At 39.9% G+C, this 12,264-nt stretch overlaps 1 long non-coding RNA gene across 5 annotated transcripts in view; it reads left to right on the top strand.

The window, feature by feature from the left end:
* LOC129887239 (uncharacterized) overlaps window positions 1–12,264 on the top strand; it is a 58,817-nt gene that overhangs the window by 27,062 nt on the left and 19,491 nt on the right. The window contains exons 5-7 of one of the 5 annotated variants that reach the window (XR_008766329.1): window positions 3,859–3,950; window positions 4,564–4,610; window positions 6,087–6,427. The exons of 1 other annotated variant lie outside the window; for it this stretch is intronic. This is a non-coding gene — a long non-coding RNA (uncharacterized LOC129887239). Of the gene's footprint in view, window positions 1–3,858; window positions 3,951–4,563; window positions 4,611–6,086; window positions 6,428–12,264 lie in introns of those variants that run through there. 3 more of the 5 variants (XR_008766397.1, XR_008766331.1, XR_008766343.1) reach the window with 3 other exon arrangements.

The following is a 12,264-nucleotide window of genomic DNA, read 5'->3' as shown; positions in this document are numbered from 1 at the left end:
ACGCCAAACAACTCCACTTCCAGGATTGGTGCCATAGGCAACTCTTGGTGCCTGGATATATTTCCTTTCCTTTGGCACTAATCATAGCTCTTCGTCAAATCATGGGCATCTTTGTAGATGGTAGGCCAGTATTAACCACATTGTAGCATATTTTGCATGATATGGCTCCTAACATGGTGTCCACCTACCTAAGATAAGTGGCACACCTCCAAAATATTGAGCATTTGTGCCTCTAGAATACACCTCCAAATGACATTGTCAGCACACATCCTGAATAAATATGTCTCATCCCAAAAGTACCTATTAACATCATGTAAAAACTTCTTCATCTACTAAAAAGTAAGATCTTTAGGCATAATGTCACTAATAAAATACTTAGCATAATCAGCAAACCAAGTGATAAGATCAAGAGTGGTAGCCAAGACATGTTCATCTGGTAAGGAATCATCAATATCAAGCTCGTTCTCACCTCTATTCTAATATTCCAATCTAGACAAGTGTTCAGCCACCTAATTTTCACTACCTTTACGGTCCATTACCTAAAAATTGAATTCCTGAAGCAGAAGCACCCATATGATTAACCTTGGCTTAGCATCTTTCTTGGTCATCAAGTATCTCAAGGTTGCATGGTCAGTGTGCACTATCACTTTGGTATCCAAAAGGTACGCTCTGAATTTTTTGAATGCATACATTACTACCATCAATTCCTGCTCAGTCATAGTATAATTATTTTGGGCTACATTTAGTGCTCTGTTAGCATAATATATGGGGTGAAATATCTTGTTTTGCTTTTTTTCCTAGCACAACCCCTAAAGCCACACCGATAGCATCACACGTGATCTCAAATGGTGCAGACCAATCTAGAGCAATAATCTCTGGTGTTGAGATTAACTTTTCCTTCAAGCACTCAAACGCTTTCATGCATGCCTCATCAAAGTAGAAATTTACCTCTTTCTCCAATAATTTGCACATAGGGTGTGAAATTTTAGAGAAATCCTTGACAAAACTCTGATAAAAACTTACATGACACAGGAAGCTATGGACACCCTTTATAGAGATAGGAGGAGGCAGTTTCTCAATCACCTTTATCTTCACCTTATCGACCTCCAAACATTTTTCCAAAATCTTGTGGCCCAGCACAATACCCTTTTTGACCATGAAGTGGCATTTTTCCCAGTTCAGGACTAGGTTAGCCTCTTCACATCTCTACCAACCCCTGCTAATTGAATAAATAGTCATCGAAAGTATCACCTATCACAGAAAAATTATCCATAAATACATCAAGAGTGTCTTCCACCATGTCAGAGAAAATAGACATCGTACAGCGCTAAAATGTACCAGGTGCATTACATAATCCAAACTACATGCGCTTGAATGCAAAGGTATCATAAGGATATGAAAATGTCATATTTTCTTGGTCCTCTAGCACTATGGAGATTTGATTGTAGCCAGAGTACCCATCTAGGAAATAGTACCAACCTCTGTCTACCATCGAATCTAGCATTTCATCCATGAAGGGCATTGGAAAATGGTCCTTTAAAGTCTATTTGTTCAGCTTTCGGTAATCCATGCAGACTCGTCATCCCATGACTAGCCTAAGTGGGACCAACTCATTCTTATCATTAGTGATGACTATCACACCCCACTTCTTAGGGACACATTGAATAGGACTCACCCGGCTGCTATCTAACATAGGATATACCATACTGCATCTAATAACTTGATAATCTCCTTCTTCACCACCTATTGCATAGGTGGATTTAGTATCCTCTAGTTTTCAATACTGGAACTGCAAGCCTCTCCCAACTGAATTTTGTGCATGCAAATGCTAGTAGGAATACCTATAATATCAGCAATTGTCCAACTAATAGCTTTCTTGTACCTTTGCAATACCATAACTAGTGTTGTAACTTTCCCTTCACTCAAATCTACAGCAATAATTACTGGTAAAGTATTATTCTCACCAAGAAACATATACCCCAAATGGATTGGCAACCCTTTGAGCTCAAGTACAGGCATCTCCTCTATGGATGGTTTAACGGGTGAAGTCGGTATGTTTTTTAAGTCAAGATCCAGCTTCTTTGGAGCATAGGGATGTGATCCTATGCCCTACAAAGCATTCACAAACTCCTCATACCCCTTAATATTGTCACCTTCAAAATTCATGATTACAGCCACTAAGGGCTCAACAGCAAGCCTTTCCTCAATGGGCACATCGACGACACTATCTATCTCGACATCAAACATAGACATCACTATCATATCTTTAGGATACTTTATGGAATCGCATATATTGAACTTGAAATGTTCATCGTTTAGCCTGAATATAAGCTCTCCACGTTCTACATCCACCAATGCTTTGGCAGTTGCCAAAAATGGTCTCCCCAATATGATAAAGACCTCAAAATTAAACTGACAATCAGTATGAAAAAATTAGCTAGGAAGATAAACCAGACCACTCTTACCAATACATCACACAAAATTTCTACTGGTCATTTCACAAATCTATCTGCCATTAGTAGCCGCATAGAAGTCAATTTGGGGGCTTCCAAGCCCAACTATCTTTAGATGGCTAATGGCATGAGGTTTATACTGGACCTCGAATAATATAGGGCCCTTGAGAACTCAAAAGCACCAATAGTACAAGGTATGGTGAACGCACCTGGATCTTCCTTGTTTTTGACCAAGGACCTTGTAGCAATCATACTACAGTGACGTAGATTGTTATCGGGCTCAAAAGACAATATTCTCTTCTTTCTAACAAGATCCTTAATTAACTTAGCATAACCTGGCATTTTCTCTAATGCCTCCACCAATGGAATATTAACTGATATATCCTTGAGCATAGAAATAAGCTTTAGAAATTTTCCATACTCAGCCTTTTTCTTCAATCTGTGAGGAAATGGAGGTGGTGGCTTGTGAACAGGTGGCAATGGCTGAGGTACCTCAGCCACAACTTGTATGGTGCTATTATTTTCATCCTTATGCTTTTGCGAAAATACCAAATCTTCGATGTCATGACCCAACCCCGTAGGCCGCAACTAGGGTCCAACCTGGACCCCCTTGTGCGTATCTATCAGCTACACTTCAGTTGAACTGTTACACCCCGCACTCTTGAGCTCGGAACGTCTTCTTAAGTTCCTTAGACACTATCATGTGAGCCGGATAAGTTACGACACTATCAAACAACTCTAAGGAAAGAAGATTGTGATACCTCGCGAGAAGGGAGGTTGGAGATAGAGTCATAAGAATCCGGAAAGAGTTGGAGGCTAAGAAATGAGTCGTAGGACTCGATTTACCTACATAAGACACTAAGTTAATAGTATTATACACTTAAGTTGCTTAAGTATATATCAATCTTACGTAGTACGGATTACATAGGCTCTTAAAGTGAGACGAAATTACGAACCCGCGAGGAAGGGAAAAAGACAACGCGTGGCAGCCAATGGAGGAGCGACACGTGGCAGCACCTCAAGCAAGCAGGTGATGCACCTACTTAGGGTCAAGTAGGTGATGCAGCTGCTTGGTGGAGGTGGCCCCCGCTGCCACGTGGCAGCCCCTAATTGACAGCATGACACGGTGGCCAATCATGGCTTGACACGTGTCATCCTTAGGGGATGACACGTGTCACCCCTTGGGACCACCCATATAAGTGATATGTATCTCAAACTTCAGCTTGTTCATCAAAATTTCCAGAAGCAACGTGAACAAAAAAAAAACCTAAAGCTAAGGAGAGAAAATTGCGACGGCTTTGGGAGCAAAATAGGTAAGTCCCGTTTTCGTTCCGTAAATTAATTAATTAGCGTATAATACAATGATATGGAAGTATTAGTAGTATAAAATTAGGATTTTTTGCAGCAAAAATCAGACAGCAAGCTGCCACAATGATTCAGCACGTAAATAAAATTCCGAGGCGCGATTTCGGCAAGTTTTAGTCAATTTCGGGAAAGGTAAGTGTTTCCCCTCTAATTTGAAGTTTATTATGTTAACTTAGGATGTATTACACACCTTAGGGGCTGCTGGAAGTTGGGGAAAAGGGTTGAAAAGTTCAGCGTTAGGAATAAACTAAACTGGAGTCGCTAGAAGTGAATTGTTGTCGAAATAAGGTGTTGTGCGCGTGGGGGATGTTGTTGGTTGTGTTGTGGCGTGTTGCAGGGTCTAAAAGTTCTCTAAATTAGGTGTGGGATATTATGGTTGCATCCACATGACCCTCCGCTTTGCAATTAAAGAATTCGCGAAAGAAAGATTAAAAACTCTAGTTTTGGTATCTTAGTTTCGAGTTAATTGTCGGGAGTTTATATTGTATAATTTTGGTCGTAATATGTATATGTATGGGCTTCTGGTTATATTTTTGGTTGGATGCAGGTTCTAAGTTCATGGTTGGGATTTCGGATAGGGCACATTATAGGGGAGGTGCTGTCCGATTTTCGTTAACGCCTTAACTAGTTAAGGAACTAGTCGAGAAGGAGAGCGAAGGGATGAATGTTATGAATACTCGTGGGTATTCTAAGTTGCTGAAAAGTACAAGGTTTTTAATACTTGCATTACTTCCATGTTAAATAGGTTTCGAGGACAACGAGGTGGACGTGATTAAGAGAAGTCCATACAAGGTATGTGAAGCTTTTCTTTGGCGTGTTTTTGGAATAGATATGTAGAGCTATTCTTCTTTTCTTTTGGCATGTCTTAGATATAAGTTATGAATGATATGTACATGATATTTGGGATTCAATCCATTCGTAAAGCCCTGAGTATGAGTCGAGACTCTTGTTTACTTCTTGATATTAGAACTTCTGTAATAGCTGAGTCATTGCCTTTTAGTCTTCTATGTGATGAAAATTAGTATATGTAAAGCCTATTTCTTATTTCCTTTGGAATGGCTTAATTTTGAGTTAAATGGTATATGGTATAGGTTTAGAGGCAATTCCATTTATGAGCTCTGATTGTAACTCGTGACTTGTAGTCACTCCTGAACATTAAGAGTCTGAAAGTAGTCAAACTACTATTCTCGAGCCTGCTATATAATGAATAGAAAGTAGAGGTACCAGCTCCTCTTTTTAGAGGCTCTGAAATGATAAATGTCGTTGATTGCATGAGTTGAGTCTTTGACTAGATAAATTGTGTTTCTGATTGCATAGACTATATTTCTGATTGCATGAATTATGTGGCATTATTTTGATGCATGTTTGTGATCCATGAAGCCCCAACTGATATAAGCCCTAATGACATCTAAAGGGATACCTCGGATAATTACTCCCCCAGTCTTCAGGTGACGGTTCACTTGACTATTTCATCGAGTCTTAGATAATGACTTAGTTGCATATGGTTTCTCACTACTCTACTCGTGCATACTGTAACCCATCCTTCCTCGAGTCCCATGATGGGCCGGGATATGTTATCGTGCACAGTGTTACTACTTCTTTCACCGCGTCCCAGGCCGGATGTGTATATTTCCACGCACGAGGAGACGATGCCGTACGTGAGGTGTGATATATGTTATATGTTATGACGATATGATTATTCACCGAGTCCCGGGCCGGCAGTAATATGATAGTATATGTGGTGAAATAAGGAAAGAACACCGATTCCCTCCTTAGAGGGCCGGGTACATATGTATATTATGATGGTACGCTATAGACGTACACCACTCCATTCACCGAGTCCCTCACTAAAAGGCCGGATACTTTATGTAGGCATGCATATGAGATTAAAGCAATACATTGTGACCCTGAGCCCCGCAGTGAACCGGGTGTGATACGATGATATACATGATAAGATGATACCATATACGATGGTATGATACCATATACGATGATATGATGAAATGAAATGCATTATGATACGATGATATGTGATTATGAAGTAATGATGATGACACCGAGTTCACTAGAGGGCCGGGCACAGTATATGATGGTGTATAGGATTACGTGTCCTAAGGTGCAGGTACAGTAATTTGTTAATAGTTATACTTATCCCCTGCATCCCTATTTCAGTTATGATCTCAGTTACGATGTGTTATGCTTTACATACTCAGTTCATATATCGTACTGACCCCCCTTTTCTCGGGGGGCTGCATTTCATACCCGCAGGTACAGATGTTTATTCTGGAGATCCATCAGCATAGGAGTTCCTCTCAGCTGTGTCGGAAGTGCTTCACTGTTCTGGAGCCTAAATTTTTATGCTGGTTACTTAATGTATATATTTGTACATTCAGGGGTACGGCGGGGGCCTTGTTCCGCCATATGTTGTTGTTACTATTCTTAGAGGTCTGTAGACATATGTATATGTGGGTTGTTTGTGAGTTAGTTTCGATGTTGCCTATTCGATATGTTGTGAATATTTTTGTTATAGCAGCCTTGTCTGATCGCATGCCCTTTCATGATATGATACAAATGAAAGAGGCTACATGTACATGAAAACGTTTTAAACTATTGGGGTTTTTGTATAAAGTATCACATCACACACGGTTCAACTTAAGTGTAGTTGATAAATACGCATAAGAGGGTCCAGGTCGGACCCCAGTTGCGGCCTACGGGCTTGGGTCGTGACAGAAGTGGTATCAGAGCAGTTCATCCTTGGAATGTCTACAGACCGTGTCTAGTAGAGTCTTGTTTATCGGTGTGTTGTGCACCACATCTATAGACAGGAGGCTACAGGATATTTAGGATGTTACTTTCTTTCATATCTAAGATCGTGCGATAGAGCCGAGCTATAGGAAATGAAATTCCTCACACTAACCTGCGATTTTAGCAGGAAGACAACGCTGATAGAAGAAAGTAACTGACAATATTGGATGTTACGAAGCACGCAGGTAAGCAAAGGCACGAAAGCCCTATGTCAGGTAAGGTATTGAAATGCGATTGACAGATACAATTGAAAAGTGAAAGGAAAGGTAAACAGGAAAGTATAACAGGTGCAGCTCGAGTGGACATAACAGGTAAGTTCATTTCCATACTGTTAATTATGGGCGCCCTGTGCGGCTGCGATATAAGATGATATGACTATATATGTGTGCCCTGTGTGGCTGAGATGTTATACAATATGAATGTATATATGTGTGCCCTGTGAGGCATTGTTGGTATTTTCTGCGTGCAGGTGTTGAGATAGTAAGACATACAGAGGAAACTCTGCCCAAATTTTCCTAGAAATAAGAGGAGAATGAGATACAGGGCTATAGTATGTCTTGAAAGTTTGTCCTCGCAACAATGATGAGATTTGACTAAACAAGTATGACTGACCTCGAGAAATAAGTTAATTGCTGACTTAATGGCAATAGAAACTAGGAGGACGATACTAGAATAGTAGAATAAGTTAGAAAGGAACTATAAGCCAAAGAAAATGACTCAGAAAGGACTGATAGATCGAGATAAAATGAGATAGTAAGGCATTGCCTAAATTGATACATAGGGATAAACTATGACAAGTGATAATTGAAGGAAGTAACAGTATGGTTAAGACAAGAGTAAGACAAGAGTACAAAGGGAAAAGAATTGTGACGGATATGAAGTGTTAATAAGATAGCTTGTGAGACATTAAGGACAAGACTAGCTAAGAAGGGTAAGTAACCCATAGTAAGAATCGTGAAGAAAGTCAAGCGGTATTATACTATGGGTCTGAATGCGAACAAGGTACCAGGTGAACATAACAAAAACCATTATTAGAATAAGCAAAACTTAGTAAGGAATTAACTAGAAGGTATGATGTGGTCCATGTAAATGGAATGTAAAGATAGGTGTGGAACGGAAAAGCAAGCTATGGAACAAATAAGGAAGATTTATCAAGTTCCATAAGGAAAGTTTTGAATAAAGGTTATATGATGACGAAAAGGATGGCTAGTGCAAGGAAATAAAGGGTAATATGGAATTCCTTACGCCCAACTAAAAATGGAAATGAGTTGAAGGAATAATACAGAAGTTCTAATAGAGGCACTCAAGATAGATGCGATTAATTAAGTATAAGTATCGAACAAAAAGAGACAAAGACAGTTACAAACTGGTGGTATAGTACGATGAAAAAGTATTAAGACAAGGCCACTACTACCACGAAGTTGATGTGGTTTTAAGCAGGATTAGAAATGAGCCTTAGGCACACGACAAAGGTGCAAGCTCAGGAGGCGTAAAGAAGTATGGTGTACACGTGACTCCAATCTAATGATTAGTGGTATCCACTGGAATAAAGTTAGTATAATGACGAAGCTCGAAACATGAGTCATTAAAGTATAAGTACACTCGAGTGGGGAATGTGCACCAATTATGAGCTCTCCCTAATTACTGATTGGGATGAATGGAATATGGCTTTGAATGTACTGCTACATTACGGATATTACTCGAATATCAATTGTTAGATGAAATTTTATACGATACATTGCGAATACTAAAGCACCCTACGGGTATGCTAGGGTTTCCTAGAAAGGCAACCTAACGTGGGGATGATTTAACAGAAGAAGTAGATATGGTACAACACGTTAAATATGGTGGAGTGGAATCATTCGCATATGAATGGATGAAAATAAACAGAGGATGACATGGATACACCCTAAAAGGGGGGAAGTGGACAGGAGAAGTACAAGCGTAAGAGAAAATCAACTGATGCTATCGTATGTAAGTGGAAACGCTTAAACTTCAAACGAGACCCCATAAGGGATGGGCGTGATCATACTCACACTAATGCACCGGATTTTGTCAAAACTCTGAAGTTAAGCATGCTCGAATGAGAGTAGCACTGGGATGGGTGACCCCCTGGGAAGTGAGAAAGAGAACAAAACAAGTATGACAAAAAGAGATTATAAAAGCGGGTTAGTACAACGACACATATAGAACAGAGTAAGCCAAGAGCAGAAAAGATTATGACTGAAATACAATGCATCTCGTGAAAATGGCACAAGAATAGTTGTGCAACCTATGAATATTGGCATACTAAGAGTGAGGTCAAATGATTACTCGATAAAAGAAAGTCAGTAATAACAATGTGATTGCCATATTTAGAATCTATTCAGGAAAAGTGTAAGATGGTTCGAGGCAGAACTATTCAGATATAATCGGTATTAAGGACAAGAGTCGTAGTGGAGCCTTGACCTCGACTAAAGGAGGTAAGCCACTAGTATAGCAATGCTAAGGAATTTTCTGGACTGCTCTATGTCCGTACACACGTTTATGTAAGGATTACAATATGATGTATGGTAAGAAAATTGGAGAAAAGATCTGAGTAAAAGAGAAAGATAGCATACCTAAGGTATTACAAGTTGGATTAAGAGAAGTTGTACAATAGCTTAAGTTAAAAGAAGCATCAGCAGTCTGATAGCCTATCTCAGGGAATGGAAACCCCGACTCAGAGGTGGAAAGCAGTTAATATGTATTATAGTACGAGCTGACCTCGCATTCTAAGGAACTGGGAGTTCATACGGGCTATGGTAGATGGGCTGATATAATCAACCTGTTCCCTTCCAGTTAGAAAGGCATATTCAGCTGAGGGTTCTGCGAAATGACATAGTAGGGAAACAATAAGATTTCACGGAGTCCCCACATCTATTATCTTAGATAGAAAAGTTCAATTTACAACTAACTGCTGGAAATCATTTCGAAAGGGATTGAGGAACCCAGATGAATCTTAGTATGACATTTTGCCCTTCGATTAAGGAACAGACCCAGATGTGACCCACTAAATTATTGATGAAGTAAAGCTTATTTCGGAACAAGATATCGATTAGCAGCCTAAAGTCAGCAAGAAGGGGATACATTGATCCTTCGCAGAGCATTTTTAGAATAGATAAAGCTGCCTATGAGTGGGACCTACCATCTGATTTGAAACAATACATTCATTTTTCACAGATCAATGCTCCGTAAGAATGGGAACGACGCTCCCAGAATATTTCTTGTGGAGGAGGTCCACGTAATAGGGAGTTATCATACGAGGGGCAACCTATCTCCATCCGGGATCAGCAGATTAAACGGGTTGCGAACTAAGGACATAACTTCCGTCAAGGTACTATGGCAGAATAAGAATCGTGAAGACATAAACTGGGAGGTTGAAAAGGACATGAAACACAAGTGTCCATACCTATTCCCGATGTCTACGGATAGCCCCAGTCTTGGAACTCGTATATTAATTTTTTGGACGAAAATGTATGCCATTCCAGTAGAAAGTCATCTCCCTATGATCCGTATAAAGTCTTAAGGAAAGTTTTATTCAACATTCGGGGACGAATGTTCTAAAGGGGGGAAGGATGTTACACCCCGCACTCTTGAGCTCGGAACGTCTTCTTAAGTTCCTTAGATACTATCATGTGAGCCGGATAAGCTACGACACTATCAAACAACTCTAAGGAAAGAAGATTGTGATACCTCGCGAGAAGGGAGGTTGGAGATAGAGTCATAAGAATCCGGAAAGAGTTGGAGGCTAAGAAATGAGTCGTAGGACTCGATTTACCTACGTAAGACACTAAGTTAAGAGTCTTATACACTTAAGTTGCTTAAGTATATATCAAGCTTACGTAGTACGGATTACATAGGCTCTTAAAGTGAGACGAAATTACGAACCCGCGAGGAAGGGAAAAAGACGACGCGTGGCAGCCAATGGAGGATCGACACGTGGAAGCACCTCAAGCAAGCAGGTGATGCACCTACTTAGGGTCAAGTAGGTGATGAAGCTGCTTGGTGGAGGTGGACCCCGCTGCCACGTGGAAGCCCCTAATTGGCAGCATGACACGGTGGCCAATCATGGCTTGACACGTGTCATCCTTAGGGGCTGACACGTGTCACCCCTTGGGACCACCCATATAAGTGATATGTATCTCAAACTTCAGCTTGTTCATCAAAATTTCCAGCAGCAACGTGAACAAAAAAACACCTAAAGCTAAGGAGAGAAAATTGCGACGGCTTTGGGAGCAAAATAGGTAAGTCCCATTTTCGTTCCGTAAATTAATTAATTAGCGTATAATAAAATGATATGGAAGTATTAGTAGTATAAAATTAGGATTTTTTGCAGCAAAAATCAGACAGCAAGCTGCCACAACGATTCAGCACGTAAATAAAATTCCGAGGCGCGATTTCGGCAAGTTTTAGTCAATTTCGGGAAAGGTAAGTGCTTCCCCTCTAATTTGAAGTTTATGATGTTAAATTAGGGTATATTACACACCTTAGGGGCTTCTGGAAGTTGGGGAAAAGGGTTTAAAAATTCAGCGTTCGTAATAAACTAAACTGGAGTCGCTAGAAGTGAATTGTTGTCAAAATAAGGTGTTGTGCGCGTGGGGGATGATGTTGGTTGTGTTGTGGCGTGTTGCAGGGTCTAAAAGTTCTCTCAATGAGGTGTGGGAGCTTCTGGTTGCAGCCACATGACCCTCCGCTTTGCAATTAAAGAATTCGCGAAAGAAAGATTAAAAACTCTAGTTTTGGTATATTAGTTTCGAGTTAATTGTCGGGGGTTTATATTGTGTAATTTTGGTCGTAATATGTATATGTATGGGCTTCTAGTTCTATTTTTGGTTGGCTGCAGGTTCTAAGGTCATGGTTGGGATTTCGGATAGGGCACATTATAGGGGAGGTGCTGTCCAATTTTCGTTAACGCCTTAACTAGTTAAGGAACTAGTCGAGAAGGCGAGCGAAGGGATGAATGTTATGAATACTCGTGGGTATTCTAAGTTGCTGAATAGTACAAGGTTTTTAATACTTTCATTACTTCCATGTAAAATAGGTTTCGAGGACAACGAGGTGGACGTGATTAAGAGAAGTCCATACAAGGTATGTGAAGCTTTTCTTTGGCGTGTTTTTGGAATAGATATGTAGAGCTATTCTTCTTTTCTTTTGGCATGTCTTAGATATAAGTTATGAATGATATGTACATGATATTTGGGACTCAATCCATTCGTAAAGCCCTGAGTATGAGTCGAGACTCTTGTTTACTTCTTGATATTAGAACTTCTGTAATAGCTGAGTCATTGCCTTTTAGTCTTCTATGTGATGAAAATTAATATATGTAAAGCCTATTTCCTATTTCCTTTGGAATGGCTTAATTTTGAGTTAATTGGTATATGGTATAGGTTTAGAGGTAATTCCATTTATGAGCTCTGATTGTAACCCGTGACTTGTAGTCACTCCTGAACATTAAGAGTCTGAAAGTAGTCAAACTACTATTCTCGAGCCTGCTATATAATGAATAGAAAGTAGAGGTACCAGCTCCTCTTTTTAGAGGCTCTGAAATGATAAATGCCGTTGATTGCATGAATTGAGTCTTTGACTAGATAAATTGTGTTTCTGAATGCATAGACTATAT

Source organism: Solanum dulcamara, chromosome 1, assembly GCF_947179165.1.
Source record: "Solanum dulcamara chromosome 1, daSolDulc1.2, whole genome shotgun sequence".
Classification (NCBI taxonomy): domain Eukaryota; kingdom Viridiplantae; phylum Streptophyta; class Magnoliopsida; order Solanales; family Solanaceae; genus Solanum; species Solanum dulcamara.
The sequence above is the reverse complement of the archived record's forward strand: the minus strand, read 5'-3'. Positions and strand labels throughout refer to the sequence as shown.